The sequence below is a fragment of the Triticum aestivum genome, chromosome 6A, assembly GCF_018294505.1.
Source record: "Triticum aestivum cultivar Chinese Spring chromosome 6A, IWGSC CS RefSeq v2.1, whole genome shotgun sequence".
NCBI classification, from domain to species: Eukaryota; Viridiplantae; Streptophyta; class Magnoliopsida; order Poales; family Poaceae; genus Triticum; species Triticum aestivum.
The window spans coordinates 317,633,905-317,656,538 of record NC_057809.1 but is presented as its reverse complement, the minus strand read 5'-3'; positions in this window follow the sequence as shown (position 1 = coordinate 317,656,538).

The following is a 22,634-nucleotide window of genomic DNA, read 5'->3' as shown; positions in this document are numbered from 1 at the left end:
CTAATTAAACCTGATTAGTGGTCTCAGCCTATGACATGCAGGACCCACACGTCAATTTGACCAAGTCAACTGACTGTTGACTGCTGACATCACCCTGATGTCATGCTGATGTCATTATGGCATTTCCTAATTAAATTAATTCTGTTAATTCTAAAAATGAATTAAAACTTTAAAAATTAATATTAAATAATCTGTAACTCGGATGGAAAAACTTTGTACATGAAAGTTGCTCAGAACGACGAGACGAATCCGAATACGTGGTCCGTTCGTCTGCCACACATCCCTAGCATAGCGAACACGCAACTTTCCCCTCCACTTCATCTGTCCAAAAACACGAAACACCGGGAATACTTTCCCAGATGTTTCCCCCCTTCGCCGGTATCACCTACTACCGCGTTCGGGCACACCTAGCACCGCGTATTGCCATGTTACACTTTGTGATGCTTTGATTGCTCTATTATTTATTGTGTTCCCCCTCCGTTACTTCTTTCCGGTAGACCTCGAGACTGCCGGCGACCCCTAGTTCGACTACGGAGTTGATGACCCCTCTCTCTTGCCCGAGCAACCAGGCAAGCCCCCCCTTTGATCACCAGATATCGCCTACTCTTCTCTATACTGCTTGCATTAGAGTAGTGTAGCATGTTACTGCTTTCAGTTAATCCTATACTACTGCATACCCTGTCCTTGCTACTACTGTTGTTACCTTTATCTGCTATCCTACTGCTTAGTATAGGATGCTAGTATTTCCATCTGTGGCCCTACATTCTTGTCCGTCTGCTGTGCTATACTATCAGGCCGTGATCACTCGGGAGGTGATCACGGGTATATACTTATACCTATACATGATACATGTGGTGACTAAAGTCGGGTCGGCTTGTGGAGCACCCGCGAGTGATTCACGGATTGGGGGCTGAAAGGACCTTTGTCCCGACGGCCCTCTAGATGGATCTTTGTGGCGGAGCGACAGGGCAGGTTGAGACCGCCTAGGAGACAGGTGGGCCTGGCCCTGTTCGGCGTTCGCGGATACTTAACACGCTTAACGAGATCTTGGTATTTGATCTGAGTTGGCTACGACCTATACGCACTAACCATCTACGTGGGAGTAGTTATGGGTATCCCGGCGTCGTGGTATCAGCCGAAGCACTTCAGACGTCAGCGACGGAGCGGCGCGCGCCGGATTGGACTGGAACACCTGCTAGGTTAGGTCTGCTTCCGGCCGCCCTCGCAACGTGCAGGTGTGCTATGGGCGATGGGCCCAGACCCCTGTGCGCTTAGGTTTAGACCGGCGTGCTGGCCTCTCTGTTTTGCCTAGGTGGGGCTGCGACGTGTTGATCTTCCGAGGCCGGGCATGACCCAGGAAAGTGTGTCCGGCCAAATGGGATCAAGCGTGTTGGGTAAGTTGGTGCACCCCTGCAGGGAAGTTAATCTATTCGAATAGCCGTGATCTTCGGTAACAGGACGACTTGGAGTTGTACCTTGACCTTATGACAACTAGAACCGGATACTTAATAAAACACACCCTTCCAAGTGCCAGATACAACCGGTGGTCGCTCTCTCTCAGGGATACGAGGAGGGGATCGCCGGGTAGGATTATGCTATGCGATGCTACTTGGAGTTGCTACTTGGAGATGCTACTTGGAGGACTTCAGTCTACTCTCTTCTACATGCTGCAAGACGGAGGCTGCCAGAAGCGTAGTCTTCGATAGGGCTAGCTATCCCCCTCTTATTCTGGCATTCTGCAGTTCAGTCCACTGATATGGCCTCCTTACACATATACCCATGCATATGTAGTGTAGCTCCTTGCTTGCGAGTACTTTGGATGAGTACTCACGGTTGCTTTTCTCCCCCTTTTCCCCCTTTCCCTTCTACCTGGTTGCCGCAACCAGACGTTGGAGCCCAGGAGCCAGACGCCATCGTCGACGACGACTCTTACTACACCGGAGGTGCCTACTATTACGTGCAGCCCGCTGACGACGACCAGGAGTAGTTAGGAGGATCCCAGGCAGGAGGCCTGCGCCTCTTTCGATCTGTATCCCAGTTTGTGCTAGCTTTCTTAAGGCAAACTTGTTTAACTTATGTCTGTTCTTAGATATTGCTGCTTCCGCTGACTCGTCTATGATCGAGCACTTGTATTCGAGCCCTCGAGGCCCCCCGGCTTGTATTATGATGCTTGTATGACTTATTTTATTTTTAGAGTTGTGTTGTGATATCTTCCCGTGAGTCCCTGATCTTGATCGTACACGTTTGCGTGTATGATTAGTGTACGATTGAATCGGGGGCGTCACAAGTTGGTATCAGAGCCGACTGCCTGTAGGAATCCCCCTTTCCAACTCCTTGGCCGAAGTTGAGTCTAGTCGTTGAAAAACTTTTACTAACATGGCTGTGTGGCTTACGGGCCCACGTCGCCATTGGGTGGTATTAGGATCTTTTACTCCTTGACCTTTACTCTGGGACTCTGATCTCTCCTCTATCTCGTTATCACTTTCACCCGGAGAGCCCCTTATTACTGATGATCGTCTGCTGCACCAGAAGACCTTGAAGATGCTCTCCGCTGTTAACTCGAGAACTTGTGTTCATCGCTTTTGCAATTCCCCTTCCACCGTAAACCCTTATGGATAACTACTTGTAGTTGTTATTCTTACATTCATCCCCAGTTGGTCTTGTTATTTCAAGATACCCCGTAACACTCGTCGTTGTTTGATAATCGTTTGAGCTTACTGCCCTGCTGTTGTTTGTCACCTGAATACCCCTACGGTTAATTCTCGCACTTATCGAGTATCCGCTCATCCCCCAGTTGATCATGTGTTTCACAAAAGTCTTTGAAATACCATTCAATCTTCTGAAAATCCTCAGCAACCTATTGCTCTGGAATTTCTTGTTTGCTTTCATTATGATTAATCCCATAAGTCTGGTAATCTTATTGGCATCCATTGTCATTATCTTTTGAGTCCATTGATTCAATATGTTGCGAATGCTTGCAATCCTCAATCAGATCCTAGAATTCATCCTTCCGGCTCAGACGCCATTTTTAAACATGAGCTGGGTCTCGACCAATCAAGTTGCCGTTGATTGTAACCCCCTATGTCTATTCGGCTATCCATCTATGATCAGAGCGTCTGCTTCTGATCCTTCGTTTTGGAAATCATAATTCCTTTGTTATCTAAGCATCAAATTATTTCGATGTTCTATAATCCAATGCATTTGCATTCTTTCTTCCTCTGATTGAGTACCGATACTCACATCAGTCCTGTTGTGGACCGCCATACCCATTGCCGGGTTATTATCCGACAGTGTCCTTCACAACCAAAATTCTTATGAGTTCTTTACCCGATATATAATGCCTTTGGTAAATGGTATCCTCTCCGTTTGTCAACCATGCTCTGCTTTCGAGCTGGTGATATTTACTCTTGAAGCTTGTGGTATATGTTCCTAAGAAGCCCCGATGGGTTGAACCAATGCCTTCCCTAATATGTGCAAACCCGAAAGATTTCACGGGTCATACTTATTTGGTATTGCACCAGGCAAAACTTCCCACAACTAATGTCATTTTCGAAATACGAGAGGTCAATGTAAGGTTATGCATTGAGGAAGTGGGAGTCGACCTTGAACCTTTGTGTTCATGCCCATGGAAACAATGTAGATCGTATCATTAAAGCTTCTCTTCAAATAAATATTTCCTTGGTATAAGTTTATCTTATATCTAAGATCTGGCATTTTGCAATCGTTGTTCCGGCCATGTTCTCCTTTAAATACCATTTCTCGGACAAGTTGAAGTACTTGTCTTCTGCAGATCTTTGCACCTGTCCAACCTTTACTCTGATCTACCATCGAGTATTACACTCTGGTATCTCGAAAATATATCATGGAACTGCATAACTTTTTATGGGTTCTTCGTCAACTGTTATTTCTCACCGATTCCAATTTTCCTAGGTTCTGGGTTGTCGTCAACCGAGAACACCGATATGTGAACCGAGTCTGCACTACGGTTCAATAACTCTAAGTAATCTTCGTTGCTTATGAGTTTATTAATCCTTCAAGTCACTCCTAGCCTGGCCGGCTATATCATTATCGTGCTAAATTTTAACTGTGCTACCTGCTCTTTATTCCCAGAGCACAATTTTTTTTGACGATGGGCTAAGCTTACATCGACTTTCCTCGTCATATCATGTTGCCTTGAACATCAAGCTTGATTCTGAGTCTGTGTTATATCCGTGGTTTCAATAACTTTTCGCTCCATCCTTCCTCTTGCTTGATGTTGTCGATGAGCAATTATATCTTCATGAAACCTCTCGACAAAGGTGTCATGATCATCATCTACATTTTGAGCTCTTCTAGGATATCAATCAATATCATGATGTGAAACAGCATCCTTTGACCCCGATGATTTGAATTATCATCCACAACATTCTTGCATTCCCTCCAACACAAAACTTGTTCTTGTTTTGTGTTATACCTTGAGTTCCTGGTAATCCAACTTGTCGTATGTCCTACCTTGGAGTATTACCATCTTTTGTGACAAGAAGGTCGCGAGAATTGCTCCACCTCTTAGAAATTCTCGGTATGATGATACTTCTCACCATCACCATTCTTCCTTGGTTCCCGTGTTGTTTTTTTAACCAGGATACCAATATGCTACCGATGTTGTTTGAGTTCTGTACTTCTAGCAACCCTATTGCTTTGAAGTTAACGATCGACAGTTCGTCCTTAGACTGTTGGTTATTGAATCGTCACTCTAACATTGAGCTTGCTGCCTAAGGTCATACTTCGGGCACACCTTTCAACTAATGATTGATGGTGTATGTTTTCCTAGAGCATACAACATTATATCATTTGAACTGACAAATGTTATCCCCTTGTTCACATAATTGTGGAAATCCATCCTTTTGGAAATCTTGAGGAATTGTCACTGAGTCCATCAGCCACCTCATCGTCCTCTCCTTGGTTAAATGATGAACTCTTGTTTCGGAACTCGCTTCCATAGTTCATTTCCTTAAAATCTTACAATGTCAACTCGTCAATTGTGTTGCACCTTTTCTTCTCAGGCATCCCGAGTCTAAGGTATCTTGACACCAATCAGATCTGAATCTCAGTCAGATATGATGGTTGGAACATATTTTCAAGAGTTATAACATTGGTCCCTATATGCCCCGGTAAGGTGATGTCATGCCTAGCACACCGGACCAGAGGACCTAGTGTTATAGTTTCCTTTGTAACAGGGTTAATCATTTTTCCATGAGGAAACTGAATGCCTGTTTAATGAGTTTATCCTGATGGATCCTTTGTGTATCCAAAATCCGATTTTTGCTTGAAGACCATGTCAATGCTATCTCGAAGCATGTCTGTGGTAGTCCGATTTTCAACAAGAACATTTAAGGCCCAATGCTAAATGCTTCTTGATCAATTATCCAAACACCGTTGTATGGGTAATGTCATGAAAATTTCTCTTCCCTTTCCTAAAGGGGTTTTCTACGTTATATCCCGTCATGAATATCATGCGTTGCTTGCCCTTGGGAAGGATATACCCCCTGATATATGTGTTTAAACACATTTTCGTTTCCATTGTTCTGCTTAATCTGATAATCTTATTTTCCTTTCCATTGGTTGGTTTAACCTTTCTTGAGGTCTATATATTCTAAGCAGTATTATTCTCCTGCTTATGTAAACACCTCGGTGTACAACTCTGTCAGTAAGACCCTGTTACTATTGTTGATGACATTTCAGTAACCACCGATGGACGAGAACTTTGCCTATTGGTCCGCCTCGTTTCAACGAGCAGGAAAATGGTTCTCCTTGTCCCTCGCCTTGGTACCGATGTAGTTGCCGACATAACTGATAGGCTATCCTCTGACATACCTTGCTTGCATGATCACGCAAGACGTCTCCGCCCTTCATACTTTTAACCCACATGGTGGGCCCATAACCCACAGTTCCACAGGATCGAAACCTGACTCTCCTGTACACCCCTGTTCCTAAAGCTATTCCTCACGCTTGGCTTCGTATGAAATATCACGAGCCACCTTCCTAGTGATCTATTCTGGTATCAGACACAATACTTATTCCCGTTGCTTTGAACCCTTTCGCGCCTTGTAACAGGCATCAAACGATTGCCTGCCCGCTCGAAACTTCCCATGATACCTCCTTACTTTGCTCTCGTTACTTTCTTAAGTTTCAATTCGAGAGTTACTTCCCACCACCTTCCCCGATGTTATTGACCAGATAGTTAACCTGGTTCGTTCCCCCGGAATACCCACCCTTTATTCTTTCGGAAGTACGATGGAATTCCCAAAGAAAGGATGCCGACTTCATCATGATGACCTAAAGTAGAGATATGAATACATCAACGAAAAGGATCAACCTCTTCGAAAGGGCAGCCAAGACCGAGAAGACTCGTTAGGTTTTTCGCTACCAACACCTTTCCCCCCTTACTCCACCGCTTAAATCTCGGGACGAGATTTCTTGTAGTGGAGGAGAATTGTGACGCCCGGGTAATCAATCTACAGTAACCCTCTGGTAATGATGCCACGTCACCTCGATTATTGTTGATAATCTCGCGTTAGTTCAGAACCGATCCAAATTCAAATCTGAATTAAAGTTAAAACAATTAAAATTTTCAAAAGTCAAAACTAAATTGTTCCTAACGTGTCAAATAACCCGTAATAAATGTTGGTGAAGAAATCATCTTCTAATAAAATACTTAAATGCACTAAATAAACTAAAAGAGCGATAAAACAATTATCTGAAATGCTTTTAAAATAATAAGCACATGCAAAACACTTTATTTAAAGTGCCAGAATATTTGGGGCTGTGACCTATTTAATAACACCAAATTAGTTGTCGCTTTTAAATTTTATAAAACTAAAGTAAAAGAAAACTAAAAAAGAAATAGAATAAAAAAAGAAGAAGAAAGGAAAACAGAACAAGAAAGAAAGAAAGAACCCCCCCCCCACTGGGCCACAACCCAGCTGGCCTGTGGGCCAACCAGGCCGGCCCAGCCGGCGCCTATAGCCCCCCTGGGGCGACCGAACCCTAGCGACCCCCTCCCCACTTTGCCCCGATCCCCACCCCGTTCCCTCATCCTCCTACCCCGCCGCCACCACACAACACACACACACGGGAGAGGAGCTCCCTCCTGTCCGATGCCGCGCCGGCGACTCTGACCGCCTCACTGCCCTTCCCCGTCGCCCGGTCATCTCTCCTCCCTCCGTCCTCCCTAGCAGCTCGCCGCGCCCCTCTTCCTCCTCGTTGGTCGAGCGCAGCCACCACCTCGCCGTGGCCATGGCCAGCGGCCTTCCCGAGCTGCTCGTGCAGCCCAACGGCTTCCTCGATGTCATCCACGACCTTCTCATGCCCGAGACCGACTGGAGCGGCCCCAAGTCAGCGACATCGACCGGATCCCCGTCGCGTCCACCGGAGCTCCTCCTCGACCCCTGCCGTCACCGACACCGTAGACGCACGCCGCCACGCCGCTGCACCTCGTCACCACGTCGCCGTCGTCTCCGACTTCCTCCTCGACCCCGGCTGCCCCGTGCCCTGCAACCCCTCGTGAGGCCCCCTCCTTCTCCTCTACCCCGCTCTCGCCGCATGCCCCGTGCCGCGTCCAGCGTCATCCTTGTCCCGCGCGCCTCGCTCTGCTCCAGCCTGTGGTCGACTTCGTCGGCCAGCGCTCGTGCGCGCGCGTCCCCGTTAGGCCTTGCCCCGCCTTTGCTCCGCCTGCCGCTGCGGCCTCACCGCGCTGCCCACCGGTCTCCGCTGCCTCCCCTGGCCGGCGACCGTGCTGTTGGCCTCGCCTGGGGCGCGCCTGACCAGGATCGGGCGCCCACGCCCATGCGCCCGCGCCCGTAACCGCGCCCGAACCGCTAAGGCCTCTGGGCCTATGACGAAAGGGCCCCACCCCAAAACGTTTGTTAAAAAAATGAAATTAATTAAATAATTAGTTAATTAATAACTTAATTAAGTTAATTAATCTAGTTTAATTAAACTTAATTAACCTAATCATTTATCTAACTAATTAAACCTGATTAGTGGTCTCAGCCTATGACATGCAGGACCCACACGTCAATTTGACCAAGTCAACTGACTGTTGACTGCTGACATCACCCTGATGTCATGCTGATGTCATTATGGCATTTCCTAATTAAATTAATTCTGTTAATTCTAAAAATGAATTAAAACTTTAAAAATTAATATTAAATAATCTGTAACTCGGATGGAAAAACTTTGTACATGAAAGTTGCTCAGAACGACGAGACGAATCCGAATACGTGGTCCGTTCGTCTGCCACACATCTCTAGCATAGCGAACACGCAACTTTCCCCCTCCACTTCATCTGTCCGAAAACACGAAACACCGGGAATACTTTCCCGGATGTTTCCCCCCTTCGCCGGTATCACCTACTACCGCGTTCGGGCACACCTAGCACCGCGTATTGCCATGTTACGCTTTGTGATGCTTTGATTGCTCTATTATTTATTGTGTTCCCCCTCCGTTACTTCTTTCCGGTAGACCTCGAGACTGCCGGCGACCCCCAGTTCGACTACGGAGTTGACGACCCCTCTCTCTTGCCCGAGCAACCAGGCAAGCCCCCCCTTTGATCACCAGATATCGCCTACTCTTCTCTATACTGCTTGCATTAGAGTAGTGTAGCATGTTACTGCTTTCAGTTAATCCTATACTGCTGCATAGCCTGTCCTTGCTACTACTGTTGTTACCTTTATCTGCTATCCTACTGCTTAGTATAGGATGCTAGTATTTCCATCTGTGGCCCTACATTCTTGTCCGTCTGCTGTGCTATACTATCGGGCCGTGATCACTCGGGAGGTGATCACGGGTATATACTTATACATGATACATGTGGTGACTAAAGTCGGGTCAGCTTGTGGAGCACCTGCGAGTGATTCACGGATTGGGGGCTGAAAGGACCTTTGTCCCGACGGCCCTCTGGATGTATCTTTGTGGTGGAGCGACAGGGCAGGTTGAGACCGCCTAGGAGACAGGTGGGCCTGGCCCTGTTCGGCGTTCACGGATACTTAACACGCTTAACGAGATCTTGGTATTTGATCTGAGTTGGCTACGAGCCTATACGCACGAACCATCTACGTGGGAGTAGTTATGGGTATCCCGGCGTCGTGGTATCAGCCGAAGCACTTCAGACGTCAGCGACGGGGCGGCGCGCGCCGGATTGGACTGGAACGCCTGCTAGGCTAGGTCTGCTTCCGGCCGCCCTCGCAACGTGCAGGTGTGCTCTGGGCGATGGGCCCAGACCCCTGTGCGCTTAGGTTTAGACCGGCGTGCTGGCCTCTCTGTTTTGCCTAGGTGGGGCTGCGACGTGTTGATCTTCCGAGGCCGGGCATGACCCAGGAAAGTGTGTCCGGCCAAATGGGATCAAGCGTGTTGGGTAAGTTGGTGCACCCCTGCAGGGAAGTTAATCTATTCGAATAGCCGTGATCTTCGGTAACAGGACGACTTGGAGTTGTACCTTGACCTTATGACAACTAGAACCGGATACTTAATAAAACACACCCTTCCAAGTTCCCAGATACAACCGGTGGTCGCTCTTCCTCAGGGCGACGAGGGAGGGATCGCCGGGTAGGATTATGCTATGCGATGCTACTTGGAGATGCTACTTGGAGATGCTACTTGGAGGACTTCAATCTACTCTCTTCTACATGCTGCAAGACGGAGGCTGCCAGAAGCGTAGTCTTCGATAGGGCTAGCTATCCCCCTCTTATTCTGGCATTCTGCAGTTCAGTCCACTGATATGGCCTCCTTACACATATACCCATGCATATGTAGTGTAGTTCCTTGCTTGCGAGTACTTTGGATGAGTACTCACGGTTGCTTTTCTCCCCCTTTTCCCCTTTCCCTTCTACCTGGTTGTCGCAACCAGATGCTGGAGCCCAGGAGCCAGACGCCATCGTCGACGACGACTCTTACTACACGGAGGTGCCTACTATTACGTGCAGCCCGCTGACGACGACCAGGAGTAGTTAGGAGGATCCCAGGCAGGAGGCCTGCGCCTCTTTCGATCTGTATCCCAGTTTGTGCTAGCTTTCTTAAGGCAAACTTGTTTAACTTATGTCTGTTCTTAGATATTGCTGCTTCCGCTGACTCGTCTATGATCGAGCACTTGTATTCGAGCCCTCGAGGCCCCCCGGCTTGTATTATGATGCTTGTATGACTTATTTTATTTTTAGAGTTGTGTTGTGATATCTTCCCGTGAGTGTCTGATCTTGATCGTACTTGTTTGCGTGTATGATTAGTGTACGATTGAATCGGGGGCGTCACAGGCTAGCAGGACTCCAGTAAACCGGGCTGTAGCGGACTACCAAGGCTCAGTGGAACCACCAGACTACATTTCCCCATAAGAGAGGCTACCAAGGATAAACAACTAGATTGTCAAATCCCACACATACCAAGCATTGCAATAACATACACACAATATGCTCGATATGTGCAAATACAACATGGCATCACAACAAAACTCTACGACTCAAAGTATTTATTCATTAGCCCCCGAGGAGCGAGATATTACAAACATGGGTCTCATGACCCAACATTCAGAGCATACAAGTCAAAGCACATGCGGAAGCTTAACATGTATGAGTACATACATCTACAAATGAAAAAGGCTGAGAAGCCTGACTATCTACCTGATCCTGCCGAGGGCACAAGATCGTAGCTGAGGTAACAAGCTAAATGTCGAAGTCCACGCGGAACTACTAGTGAGACTGAAGTGTCTCTGCAAAACATAAAATAAGCAAACGTGAGTACAAAGGTACTCAGCAAGTCTTACAACAGATCCTACTATACATGCAACATTTTCAAGAAGGATAGTGGGGTTATTTCAGCAAGCCAGCTTTGACTATTGGCTAAGCTATCCTATGAGACAACAACTTGTAAATGTTTTGCGCACACGAGTCCACTACTCACCACAACAATACACTACCGAGGATCCTCCTCCGTCATCCTACGGAAGGGCCATCCACGACACTCACACTTGTCTTGAGGCTTTTAGGAGTATACATTTACGTCTATGAACTGTATAGGTAACCAAGTAGTCCTTTATCGCGAACGCGGCTATTCGAATAGATGGTGTTAACCCTGCAGGGGTGTACTTCATCATACACGCTCTCATCACTTATTGTTGTTTACATGACATGTACTCGGCAACCTTCAAGTGGAAGCCCAACGAGGGTGTCGGCCACGGCCTACCTAAACACTCAAGTCTCTAGTCCAGGTTTATCGCCTATCCAGGTTCCATCCGCAGGGATTCCGGCCGAGGTTTCCACATACGGCCCTGAACGATGTGTACAGGGTTGCGAGACACCAAACGGGCGCCCGGCATACCCGGCCACCCATTGGGTCAGTGCTACACACGGCCGCCAACACATATCCTATAAACACCAGAAACTAGTTGCAACTCCTGGGCAGAGGACTAGGGTGGTTAAGAAGCCGAGAGGGTCAATTAAGGATCCCAATGCATGGTAGTAACTGATTCTTAAATCACACATATAGATCTCGGTGCTTAAGGACGGTTCCAATGAAACAACCCACCATGTACTCCTACATCGCCTGTCATCGATACCTTTACCAAATCATGTTCAACACATCACTCACATTACCGACATATTCATTTCACTCTAGCCCATCACCCAGATGAACTAGACCTAACACAATTCTAAGCATAGCAGGCATAGCAAGGTAGGAAACACAGACATGGCTCAATCAACTCCTACACATGCTAGTGGGTTTCAACTAGTTACTGTGGCAATGACAGGTCATGCAGAGGAAAAGGTTCAACTACTGCAGTAGACAGCTGTTTGAAAAGTTGTTGTCTTAATGTAGTAAATGAGAGAAGGAGCGAGAACATGGGATTGTATCGATATGATCAATGGGGCTGCTTGCTGATGGAGTGGTAGTAGGGTACTGCCCTTCAGTCGAATGTTCGTAGGTATCCTCGGAGGCAGAACCTACCACGAAAGACACAATGGAACACAATCATCACATGGAAATATGCAACAATATGATGCATGCTATGACATGGCAATATGGTTGTGTTTTGGCTAGTGCATTCTAAAACAGGTTGGTTTGAGTCCATTTGAATCAAAGATTCAAATATAAGCTCATGAAATGAAGTCATATTAGTGCATTAGGTTTTTTCACTTAAACATCAAGGTTAAAGTGTTCTGACATGCATGAAACCATTACATATGGAAAGATTAGATTTTTCTGATCATTTTTCATATATAAATCATTGCATTTGGAGTTACAGATTATTTTTTATGAATTTTTGGAGTTTAGAACATTTTCTGCAATTTCCTGTATAAGAATAAATCCAGTAATTGAATTACTGTGTCAGCATTGCGTTAGGGTGACGTCAGCAGTCAACGGGGATGGTCCAGGTCAAACCTCACCAGTGGGTCCCATGTGTCAGTGTCATTAGTTTAACTTATTTTTAGTTAGTCCTAATCCTAACTTAATTAGCAGGCGGGTCCCACTTGTCATAGACCCAGGGGGTCAAACTGGGCCCACCCGGAGTCAAACTCGGTCAGCAGGGTCAAACTCGTCGGCGTTTAGCCGCCGGAGAGTACAGACGCAGCGGTGCGCTGCGGGATTCGCCTACAAAGCGCCGTTTGGCGCACGGAGCACAACTACGGGATGCGGGCGCTCATCCGCATCCAACCGTGGTGGTGGCACGGCCAGGTGTGGCCGGAGTGGCACCGGCGACGAGCTCGGCGGTGGCCGAAGCTTGGTCGAGCTCGGGCTCGTTCCTGCAGTGGCCTAGGTGGGGTGGCGCTAGCACCTACGGCTCCAATGCGATGCGGAGAGTGCTATGGGCACAAGCCCGGGACCATATGGTCACTAGAAAACCACCGGCGATGAGCGCGGGCGGCGGCGCATTCAGACATCCACGGGGCAGCGACTACTGCGTACCAGGGAGGAAACAGAGAGTGGGGTTAGATGGAGAGGCTCATGACGAGTGCGGTGGCACCGGAGTTAGCTCGGGGGAAAGGCTGGTGCGGTTGGAACGGCGACGACGATCTCGGCGGACGGAGTTGGGGAAGACGGCATCAGCGGCGACTCCAGGGCGGGCGAGCGCTCGGGGCTCAGCCTGCTCGACGTAGTCTACTTCGGCAGAGCGAACGGACACGGTGAGAGGGCAAGGCATCTACGGTGGCCGCTGTTGGGGATCGTAGGAGAAATTCAAAATTGTCTACGCATCACCAAGATCAATCTGTGGTGTAATCTAGCAATGAAGGGAAAGAGAGTGCATCTACATACCCTTGTAGATCGCTAAGCGGAAGCGTTCAAGTGCACGGGGTTGATGGAGTCGTACTCGTCGTGATCCAAATCACCGATGATCCTAGCGCCGAAGGGACGGCACCTCCGCGTTCAACACACGTACGGTTGGGAGATGTCTCCTCCTTCTTGATCTAGCAAGGTGAGAGGAGAAGTTGAGGGAAAACTCCGACAGCACGACGGCGTGGTGGTGATGGAGCTCGTGGTTCTCCGGTAGGGCTTCGCCAAGCACTACGGAGGAGGATGAGGTGTTGGAGGAGGAAGAGGGCTGCGCCAGGGGAAGGGTCCGGCTGCCCTCTCTCTCCCTCACTATATATAGGGGGAAGGGAGGAGGCGGAGGTGCCCTAGGGTACCCTAGGGGAGGGGCGGCGGCCACAGGGGAAACCCTAGATGGGTTTGGGCGCCTCCACCCCCTAGGAAACTTGCCCCCCAAGACGGGAGGGGCGGCTGCCCTAGGGGTGGCGCCCCCACCCCTCCTGGTTATGTGAGATGGGGTGTGAGGGGCACTCAGCCCCTTAGTGGGCTGATGTGCCCTCTCCCCTTGGGCCATAAGGCCCCCCAACGCTTGCCGGGGCCTTCGAAACCCCTTTCAGACACGCTGGTCATCACCTGGTACTCCCGGAACAATTCTGGACTCCAATACCCTTTGTCCAATATACCGATCTTCACCTCCGGACCATTCCGGAGCTCCTCGTCATGTCCGGGATCTCATCCGGGACTCTGAACAACCTTCGGTAACCACATACTATTTCCCATAACAACTATAGCGTCACCGGACCTTAAGTGTGTAGACCCTACGGATTCGGGAACCATGCAGACATGACCTAGACAACTGTCCGGCAAATAACCAACAGCGGGATCTGGATACCCATGATGGCTCCCACATGTTCCACGATGATCTCATCGGATGAACCACGATGTCGAGGATTCAATCAATCCCGTATACAATTCCCTTTGTCCAGCGGTATTGTACTTGCCCGAGATTCGATCGTCGGTATCCGATATCTTGTTCAATCTCGTTACCGGCAAGTCTCTTTACTCGTTCCGTAGCACATCATCCCGTGATCAACTCCTTGGTCACATTGTGCACATTATGATGATGTCCTACCGAGTGGGCCCAGAGATACCTCTCCGTTACACGGAGTGACAAATCCCAGTCTTGATTCGTGCCAACCCATTAGACACTTTCGGAGATACCTGTAATGAACCTTTATAGCCACCCAGTCACGTTGTGACGTTTGGCACACCCAAAGCACTCCTACGACATCCGGGAGTTGCACAATCTCATGGTCTAAGGAAATGATACTTGACAATAGAAAAGCTTTAGCATACGAACTACACTATCTTTGTGCTAGGCTTTGGATTGGGTCTTGTCCATCACATCATTCTCCTAATGATGTGATCCCGTTATCAACGACATCCAATGTCCATGGTCAGGAAACCGTAACCATCTATTAATCAACAAGCTAGTCACCTAGAGGCTTACTAGGGACAAGGTGTTGTCTATGTATCCACACATGTATCTGAGTTTCCTATCAATACAATTCTAGCATGAATAATAAACGATTATCATGAACAAGGAAATATAATAATAACCAATTTATTATTGCCTCTAGGGCATATTTCCAACAGCGGTGGAAATGGCGAGTGGCGGCGACGTGTGTGCTCGGTCGTCATCGGGAGAGCGAGAGAGAGCAGCTGGGGAGGAGGGGGTGTGTCTGCGAGCTCGGGGGAGGAGTGGGTGATCGACCCAGGCCAGCAGAACGGCGAGGGAAGGATGCAGGGCGGCGGGCAGCTGCGTGGCGTGCGCTGGTGCGAGCGTCAAGCACCTGCCTTCCTGCCTGGCCGAGTCAAGTAGCTCACTGGAGTAGCTGCTGGGCTGGGCCGGCTAGGTGGGCCTGCTGTTGGGCTGCCAGGTAAGTCCTCTACTCTCTGCTTTCTGTTTTTCTTTTTATTTGTTTCTGTTCTGTGTTTTGAAATAGTATAAATACTATTCCATTTAAGAAAAACCTAAAAATATTCAGAGGCACATTTGAAAATATTCTCAGTAGCCTAAAAATACCTTCAAGATTATTTGGGCATTTTAAAATATTTATAGGATTTAAATTGCCCAAATGCAAATACTTATGGCTTGCTGCAAAAATCCAGAATAGCCTCCAAAAATATGAAACCATTTTTGGCAGAGGGTTTAGCCAGGACGAAAGATGGTGAACATTTATGAAGGGCAATTTGGGTTCATTGAAATTATTTCTAGTAAACCCTAGTTGGTTTCAAGGGGGTGCTGGGGGTTCTGTCATCCCCATTTCCAAGTTTCTGATAATTTGAACATGATGCAAGCACTCTAATGCATGAACTACCTAGGGTGTGACAATTACCGTACCACTCTGGTGCGGATCTCACTCTGGTTGACCTACGAGGTTCGGCAGTAACTTGATCTGAAGTTACATGATCATCATCATTAGCTTCCTCACTAATTGGTGTAGGAGTCACAGAAACAGATTTCTGTGATGAACAACTTTCCAATAAGGGAGCAGGTACAGTTACCTCATCAAGTTCTACTGTCCTCCCACTCACTTCTTTTGGGAGAAACTCCTTCTCTAGAAAGGATCTATTCTCAGCAACAAATTCTTGCCTTCGGATCTGTGATAGAAGGTGTACCCAACAGTTACTTTTGGGTATCCTATGAAGACACACTTCTTCGACTTGGGTTTGAGCTTATCAAGATGAAACTTTTTCACATAAGCATCGCAACCCCAAACTTTGAAAAACGACAGCTTAGGTTTCTTGCTAAACCATAGTTCATACGATGTCGTCTCAACGGATTTAGATGGTGCCCTATTTAACGTGAATGCAACTGTCTTCTAATGCATAACCCCAAAACGATAGTGGTAAATTGGTAAGAGACATCATAGATTGTACCATATCTAATAGAGTACGGTTATGATGTTAGGACACACCATTACGCTTTGGTGTTCCAGGTGGCTTGAGTTGCAAAACTATTTCGCATTGTTTCAAATGAAGACCAAACTCGTAACTCAAATATTCTCCTCCATGATCAGATCGTAGAAACTTTATTTTCTTGTTACGATGATTTTCTACTTCACTCTGAAATTATATGAACTTTTCAAGTGTTTTAGATTTATGTTTCATCAAGTAGATATACACATATCTGCTCAAATCATCTGTGATGTCAGAAAACAATGATACCCGACGTGAGTCTCAACACTCATTGGATCGCATACATCTGTATGTATTATTTCTAATAAGTCAGTGGCTCGCTCCATTGTTCCAGAGAACGGAGTCTTAGTCATCTTGCCCATGAGGCATGGTTCGCAAGCATCAAAATGATTCATAATCAAGTGATTCGAAAATCCCATCAGCATGGAGTTTCTTCATGCGCTTTACACCAATATGACCTAAACGGCAGTGCCACAAATAAGTTGCACTATCATTATTAACTTTGCATCTTTTGGCTTCAATATTATGAATATGTGTATCACTACGATCGAGATCCAACGAACCATTCTCATTGGGTGTATGACCATAGAAGGTTTTATTCATGTAAATAGAACAACAATTATTCTCTAGCTTAAATGAATAACCGTATTGCAATAAACATGATCAAATCATATTCATGCTCAACACAAACACCAAATAACATTTATTTAGGTTTAACACTAATCCTGAAAGTATAGGGAGTGTGCGATGATGATCATATAAATCTTGGAACCACTTCCAACACACATCGTCACTTCACCCTTATCCAGTCTCTGTTCATTCTGTAACTCCCGTTTCGAGTTACTACTCTTAGCAACTGAACCAGTATCAAATACCGAGGGGTTGCTATAAACACTAGTAAAGTACACATCAATAACATGTATATCAAATATAGCATTGTTCACTTTGCCATCCTTCTTATCCGCCAAATACTTGGGGCAGTTCTGCTTCTAGTGACCAGTTCCTTTGCAGTAGAAGCACTTAGTCTCATGCTTAGGTCCAGACTTGGGCTTCTTCACTTGAGCAACAACTTGCTTGCCGTTCTTCTTGAAGTTCCCTTTCTTTCCCTTTGACCTTTTCTTGAAACTAGTGGCCTTGTTAATCATCAACACTTTATGTTCTTTGTTGATTTATACCTTCATCGATTTCATCATCATGAAAAGCTCGGATCATTTTCATCATCCCTTGCATACTATAGTACATCACGAAGTTCTACTAACTTGGTGATGGTGACTAGAGAATTCTGTCAATCACTATTTTATCTGGAAGATTAACTCCCACTTGATTCAAGCGATTGTATTACCCAAACAATCTGAGCACATGCTCACTTCTTGAACTATTCTCCTCCATCTTTTAGCTATAGAACTTGTTGGAGACTTCACATCTCTCAACTCGGGTATTTGCTTGAAATATTAACTTTAACTCCTGGAACTTCTCATATGATCCATGACGTTCAAAACGTCTTTGAAGTCCCGATTCTAAGCTGTTAAGCATGGTGCACTAAACTATCAAGTAGTCATCATATTGAGCTAGACAAAAGTTCATAATGTCTGCATATGCTCCTGCAATAGGTCTGTCACCTAGCGGTGCATCAAGGACATAATTCTTCTGTGCAGCAATGAGGATAATCCTCAGATCTCGGATCCAATCTGCATCATTGCTACTAACATCTTTCAACTTAGTTTTTCTCTAGGAACATATCAAAAATAAAATAGAGGAGCTAAACGCGAGCTATTGATCTACAACATAGATATGCTAATACTACCAGGACTAAGTTCATGATAAATTAAAGTTCAATTAATCATATTACATAAGAACTCCTACTTAGATAGACATCCCTCTAATCATCTAAGTGACCACATGATCCATATCAACTAACCATGTATAATCATCACGTGAGATGGAGCAGTTTTCAATGGTGAACATCACTATGTTGATCATATCTACTATATGATTCACGCTCGACCTTTCGGTCTCCAGTGTTCCGAGGCCATATCTGCATATTCTAGGCTCGTCAAGTTTAACCCGAGTATTCTGCGTGTGCAAAACTGGCTTGCACCCGTTGTAGATGAACGTAGAGCTTATCACACCTAATCATGACGTGGTGTCTCGGCACGACGAACTTTGGGAATGGTGCATACTCTGAGAGAACACTTTTATCTTGAAATTTAGTGAGAGATCGTCTTATAATGCTACCGCCGATCTAAGCAAAACGAAGATGCATAAAGGATAAACATCACATGCAATCAATATAAGTGATATGATATGGCCATCATCATCTTGTGCTTGTGATCTCCATCTCCAAAGCACCGTCATGATCACCATCGTCACCGGCGCGACACCTTGATCTCCATCATAGCATCGTTGTCGTCTTGCCAACTTTTGCTTCTACGACTATTGCTAAAGCTTAGTGATAAAGTAAAGCATTACAGGGCGACTGCATTGCATACAATAAAGCGACAATCATATGGCTCCTGCCAGTTGCCGATAACTCGGTTAGAAAACATGACCATCTCATACAATAAAATATAGCATCATGTCTTGACCATATCACATCACAACATGCCTTGCAAAAACAAGTTAGACATCCTCTACTTTGTTGTTGCAAGTTTTACGTGGCTGCTACAGGCTGAGCAAGAACCGTTCTTACCTACGTATCAAAACCACAACGATAGTTTGTCAAGTTAGTGTTGTTTTAACCTTCTCAAGGACCGTGCGTAGCCACACTCGGTTCGACTAAAGTTGGAGAAACTGAGACCCGCCAGCCACCTGTGTGCTAAGCATGTCGGTAGAACCAGTCTCGCGTAAGCGTACGCGTACTGTCAGTCCGGGCCACTTCATCCAACAATACTGCCGAACCAAAGTATGACATGCTGGTAAGCAGTATGACTTGTATCGCCCACAATTCACTTGTGTTCTACTCGTGCATATAACATCTACGCCTAAAACTGGCTCAGATGCCTCTGTTGGGGAATGTAGTAATTTTAAAATTTTCCTACGCACATACAGGATCATGGTGATGCATAACAATGAGAGGGTAGAGTATGTCTACGTACCCTTGCAGACCGAATGCGGAAGCGTTAGCACAACGCGGTTGATGTAGTCGTTCATCTTCACAATCCGACCGATCCAACTACCGAACGCACGGCACCTCCGAGTTCTACACACGTTCAGCTCGAGGACGTCCTCGCCTTCTTGATCCAGCAAGAGGGGCGAAGTAGTAGATGAGTTCTGGCAGCACGACGGCGTGCTGACAGTGTTGGTGAAGAACAATCTTCCCAGGGCTTCACCTAAGCACTACGAAAATTATGACGGAGGATAAACTAGAGGGGACGGGGTTGCCGGCACACGGCTTGGTGTTTATTTATGTGTCTTGGGTGCTAGCCCTACCCCTCTATTTATATGTTGAGCCTTGGAGTCGAAACTTGGAGTAAAAGTCTCCACAAAGTCGGTTTCACCCGAAACGCAAGAGTCCTTCTCGGACTCCAGGTCCAGATGCCAGGGTTCCCGGCGTCTGGACCCAGATGCCAGGGACCCTGGCATCTGGCCCCTGGACTCCGCAAAACATCCTTTTGCGCTTTCCAAAAACCTTGTGGGCTTTCCCCTTTGGCCCAAATAAAGTGTTCTCGTACACAAACATTTCGGGAAACATCCGGAACCCCTTCCTGTGAATTCCAGAACCCTTCCGGAGACCAAACACTATTATCCCATCTACCAAACTTTATCTCTGGACCATTCCGGAGTTCCTCGTCATGTCCGTGATCTTATCCAGAACTCCGAACAACATTCGGTTACAAACATACATAACTCATAAATACTATATTGTCAACGAACGTTAAGCGTGAAGACCCTACGGGTTCGAGAACTATGTAGACATGACCGAGACACTTCTCTAGTCAATAACCAATAGAGGAACATGGATGCCCATATTGGCTCCTACATATTCTTCGAAGATCTTTATCGGTCGAACCGCATAACAACATACGTTGTTCCCTTTGTCATCGCGCGAGATTCGATCGTCGGTATCTCAATACCTAGTTCAATCTCGTTACCGGCAAGTCTCTTTACTTGTTCTGTAATACATCATCCCGCAACTAACTCATTAGTTACAATGCTTGCAAGGCTTATAGTGATGTGCATTACCGAGTGGGCCCAGAGATACCTCTTCAACAATCGGAGTGACGAATCCTAATCTCGAAATACGCCAACTTCACAAGTACCTTTGGAGACACCTGTAGAGCACCTTTATAATCACCCAGTTACGTTGTGACGTTTGGTAGCACACAAAGTGTTCCTCCAGTAAATGGGAGTTGCATAATCTCATAGTCATAGGAACATGTATAAGTCATGAAGAAAGCAATAGCAACATACTAAATGATCAAGTGCTAAGCGAACGGAATGGGTCAAGTCAATCACATCATTCTCTAATGATGTGATCCCATTAATCAAATGACAACTCATGTCTATGGCTAGGAAACTTAACCATCTTTGATTCAACGAGCTAGTTAAGTAGAGGCATACTAGTGACACTCTGTTTGTCTATTTATTCACACATGTTTTATGTTTCTGGTTAATACAATTCTAGCATGAATAATAAACATTTATCATGAAATAAGGAAATAAATAATAACTTTATTATTGCCTCTAGGGCATATTTCCTTCATATTCAGCCCTTTGCCTCTTGATGAGCTGCTCAACCTGATGATACTCTTGAAGATCGTGGCCCTCGGTCAGATGAATCTTGCAGTACGGTCCATCACCTTTCGCAGCCCTTTCGGCAGTCGCAGCCTCCCGGCAGTCAACGCACGCGGCAACTTCCTTGCCAGGGGCTTCGGCATTAGGCTTCTTGCCAGTACTAAGCGTACCGGATCCTTTAACGCTCATCACTTCCTTCTCCTTGTGCCTCTTGTTGCGCTTCTTGCTCTTCTTCTGGCTGGTGGACTCATTGTCATCCTCTAAGTCAATGTCGACGCAATCTTTCTCTCCAGGGAGTTTCCTTCCATCCTCCACTCGAGCGCATTTGTCCACCAAGGTGTAGAGCTCCTTCACAGTATTGGGCAACCGCACATTCATCTTGGAACGTATGCTGCGGTTGTGCACATTGGACTGGAAGGAAGCTATCACTGCCGCCGGATGGTTGATATTTGGGATATTCTGTGGACTCTGTTGAATCTGTGAAAGTACTTGTGGAAAGTATCTCCTTCCTTCTGCTTGAGGAGCTGCAAGTCGCTAGGCCTTCCTGGTTCTTGATGGCCACCTGTGATAGGCTGGCTTATTAGGGATGATAGACTACTCATATCAATAAGGAATTCCTTCTTTTCCGGAAGCCCATTCGGACAGAACTCCAAAGTTAAACGTGCTCAGCTTGGAGTAGTTTCAGGATGGGTGACCGATCGGGAAGTTGCTCCCGAGTGTGCACGAGTGAGGACAAAGTGCACAAAAAAGACTAGTATTGATCTGTGGGGCCAGTCTAAATCTTGCCAGGAGTAACGACCACCGGTGGGTGTGTCCGAGGTGTTACAAGTTGGAATCAGAGCCGACCCTCGCGGTTACACGGATGTTTGCGGACAGGTGCGCGGTCATGTTGTTCATGACGTTTGTGACCCGTCGTGACACATGTACGGGACTGGATGCACAGACATTTGTGCCAAGAGGGAACATTCCTGTGGCCCGACGAGGACGTCGGTTCCTCTAAGTGGGGGTGTATGTGATAGCCTGGCTTATTAGGGATGATAGACTACTCATATCAATAAGGAATTCCTTGTTTTTCGGAAGCCCATTCGGACAGAACTCCAAAGTTAAACGTGCTCAGCTTGGAGTAGTTTCAGGATGGGTGACCGACCAAGAAGTTGCTCTCGGGTGCACACTAGTGAGGACAAAGTGCACAGAAAAGACTAGTATTGATCTGTGGGGCCAGTCTAGATCCTGCCAGGAGTAATGACCACCGGTGGGTGTGTCCGGTGCGTCACACCGCCCGTGAAGGTGCCAGTGAAGTCATGTCATAGGTCAGCCCATGACGAAATGGAGTTCTCCGGCAGGTGCATCAGCCAAGACCTCATATTGTACTTGAGTGCCAGAGGGAAGTAGTTGGCGAACACCTTCTTATCTCTTCCCTTGGCAGCTTGAAAAACAATGGTGTAGATGCTCAAGAACTCTGCGGATTTAGCCTCCAATCATACTTGGGTATTTCTGGCTTGAACGTGCGAGCGGATGGCCAACGGACTTGCCGCAGCTCACGAGTAAAGGCAAGGCACCCAACCTCGAAAGGCAGCCACCAGCCATCCTCGAGCACATTCTTGTCGACGTCTCGGCCATCACACCCATTGGTCCGACGGTGG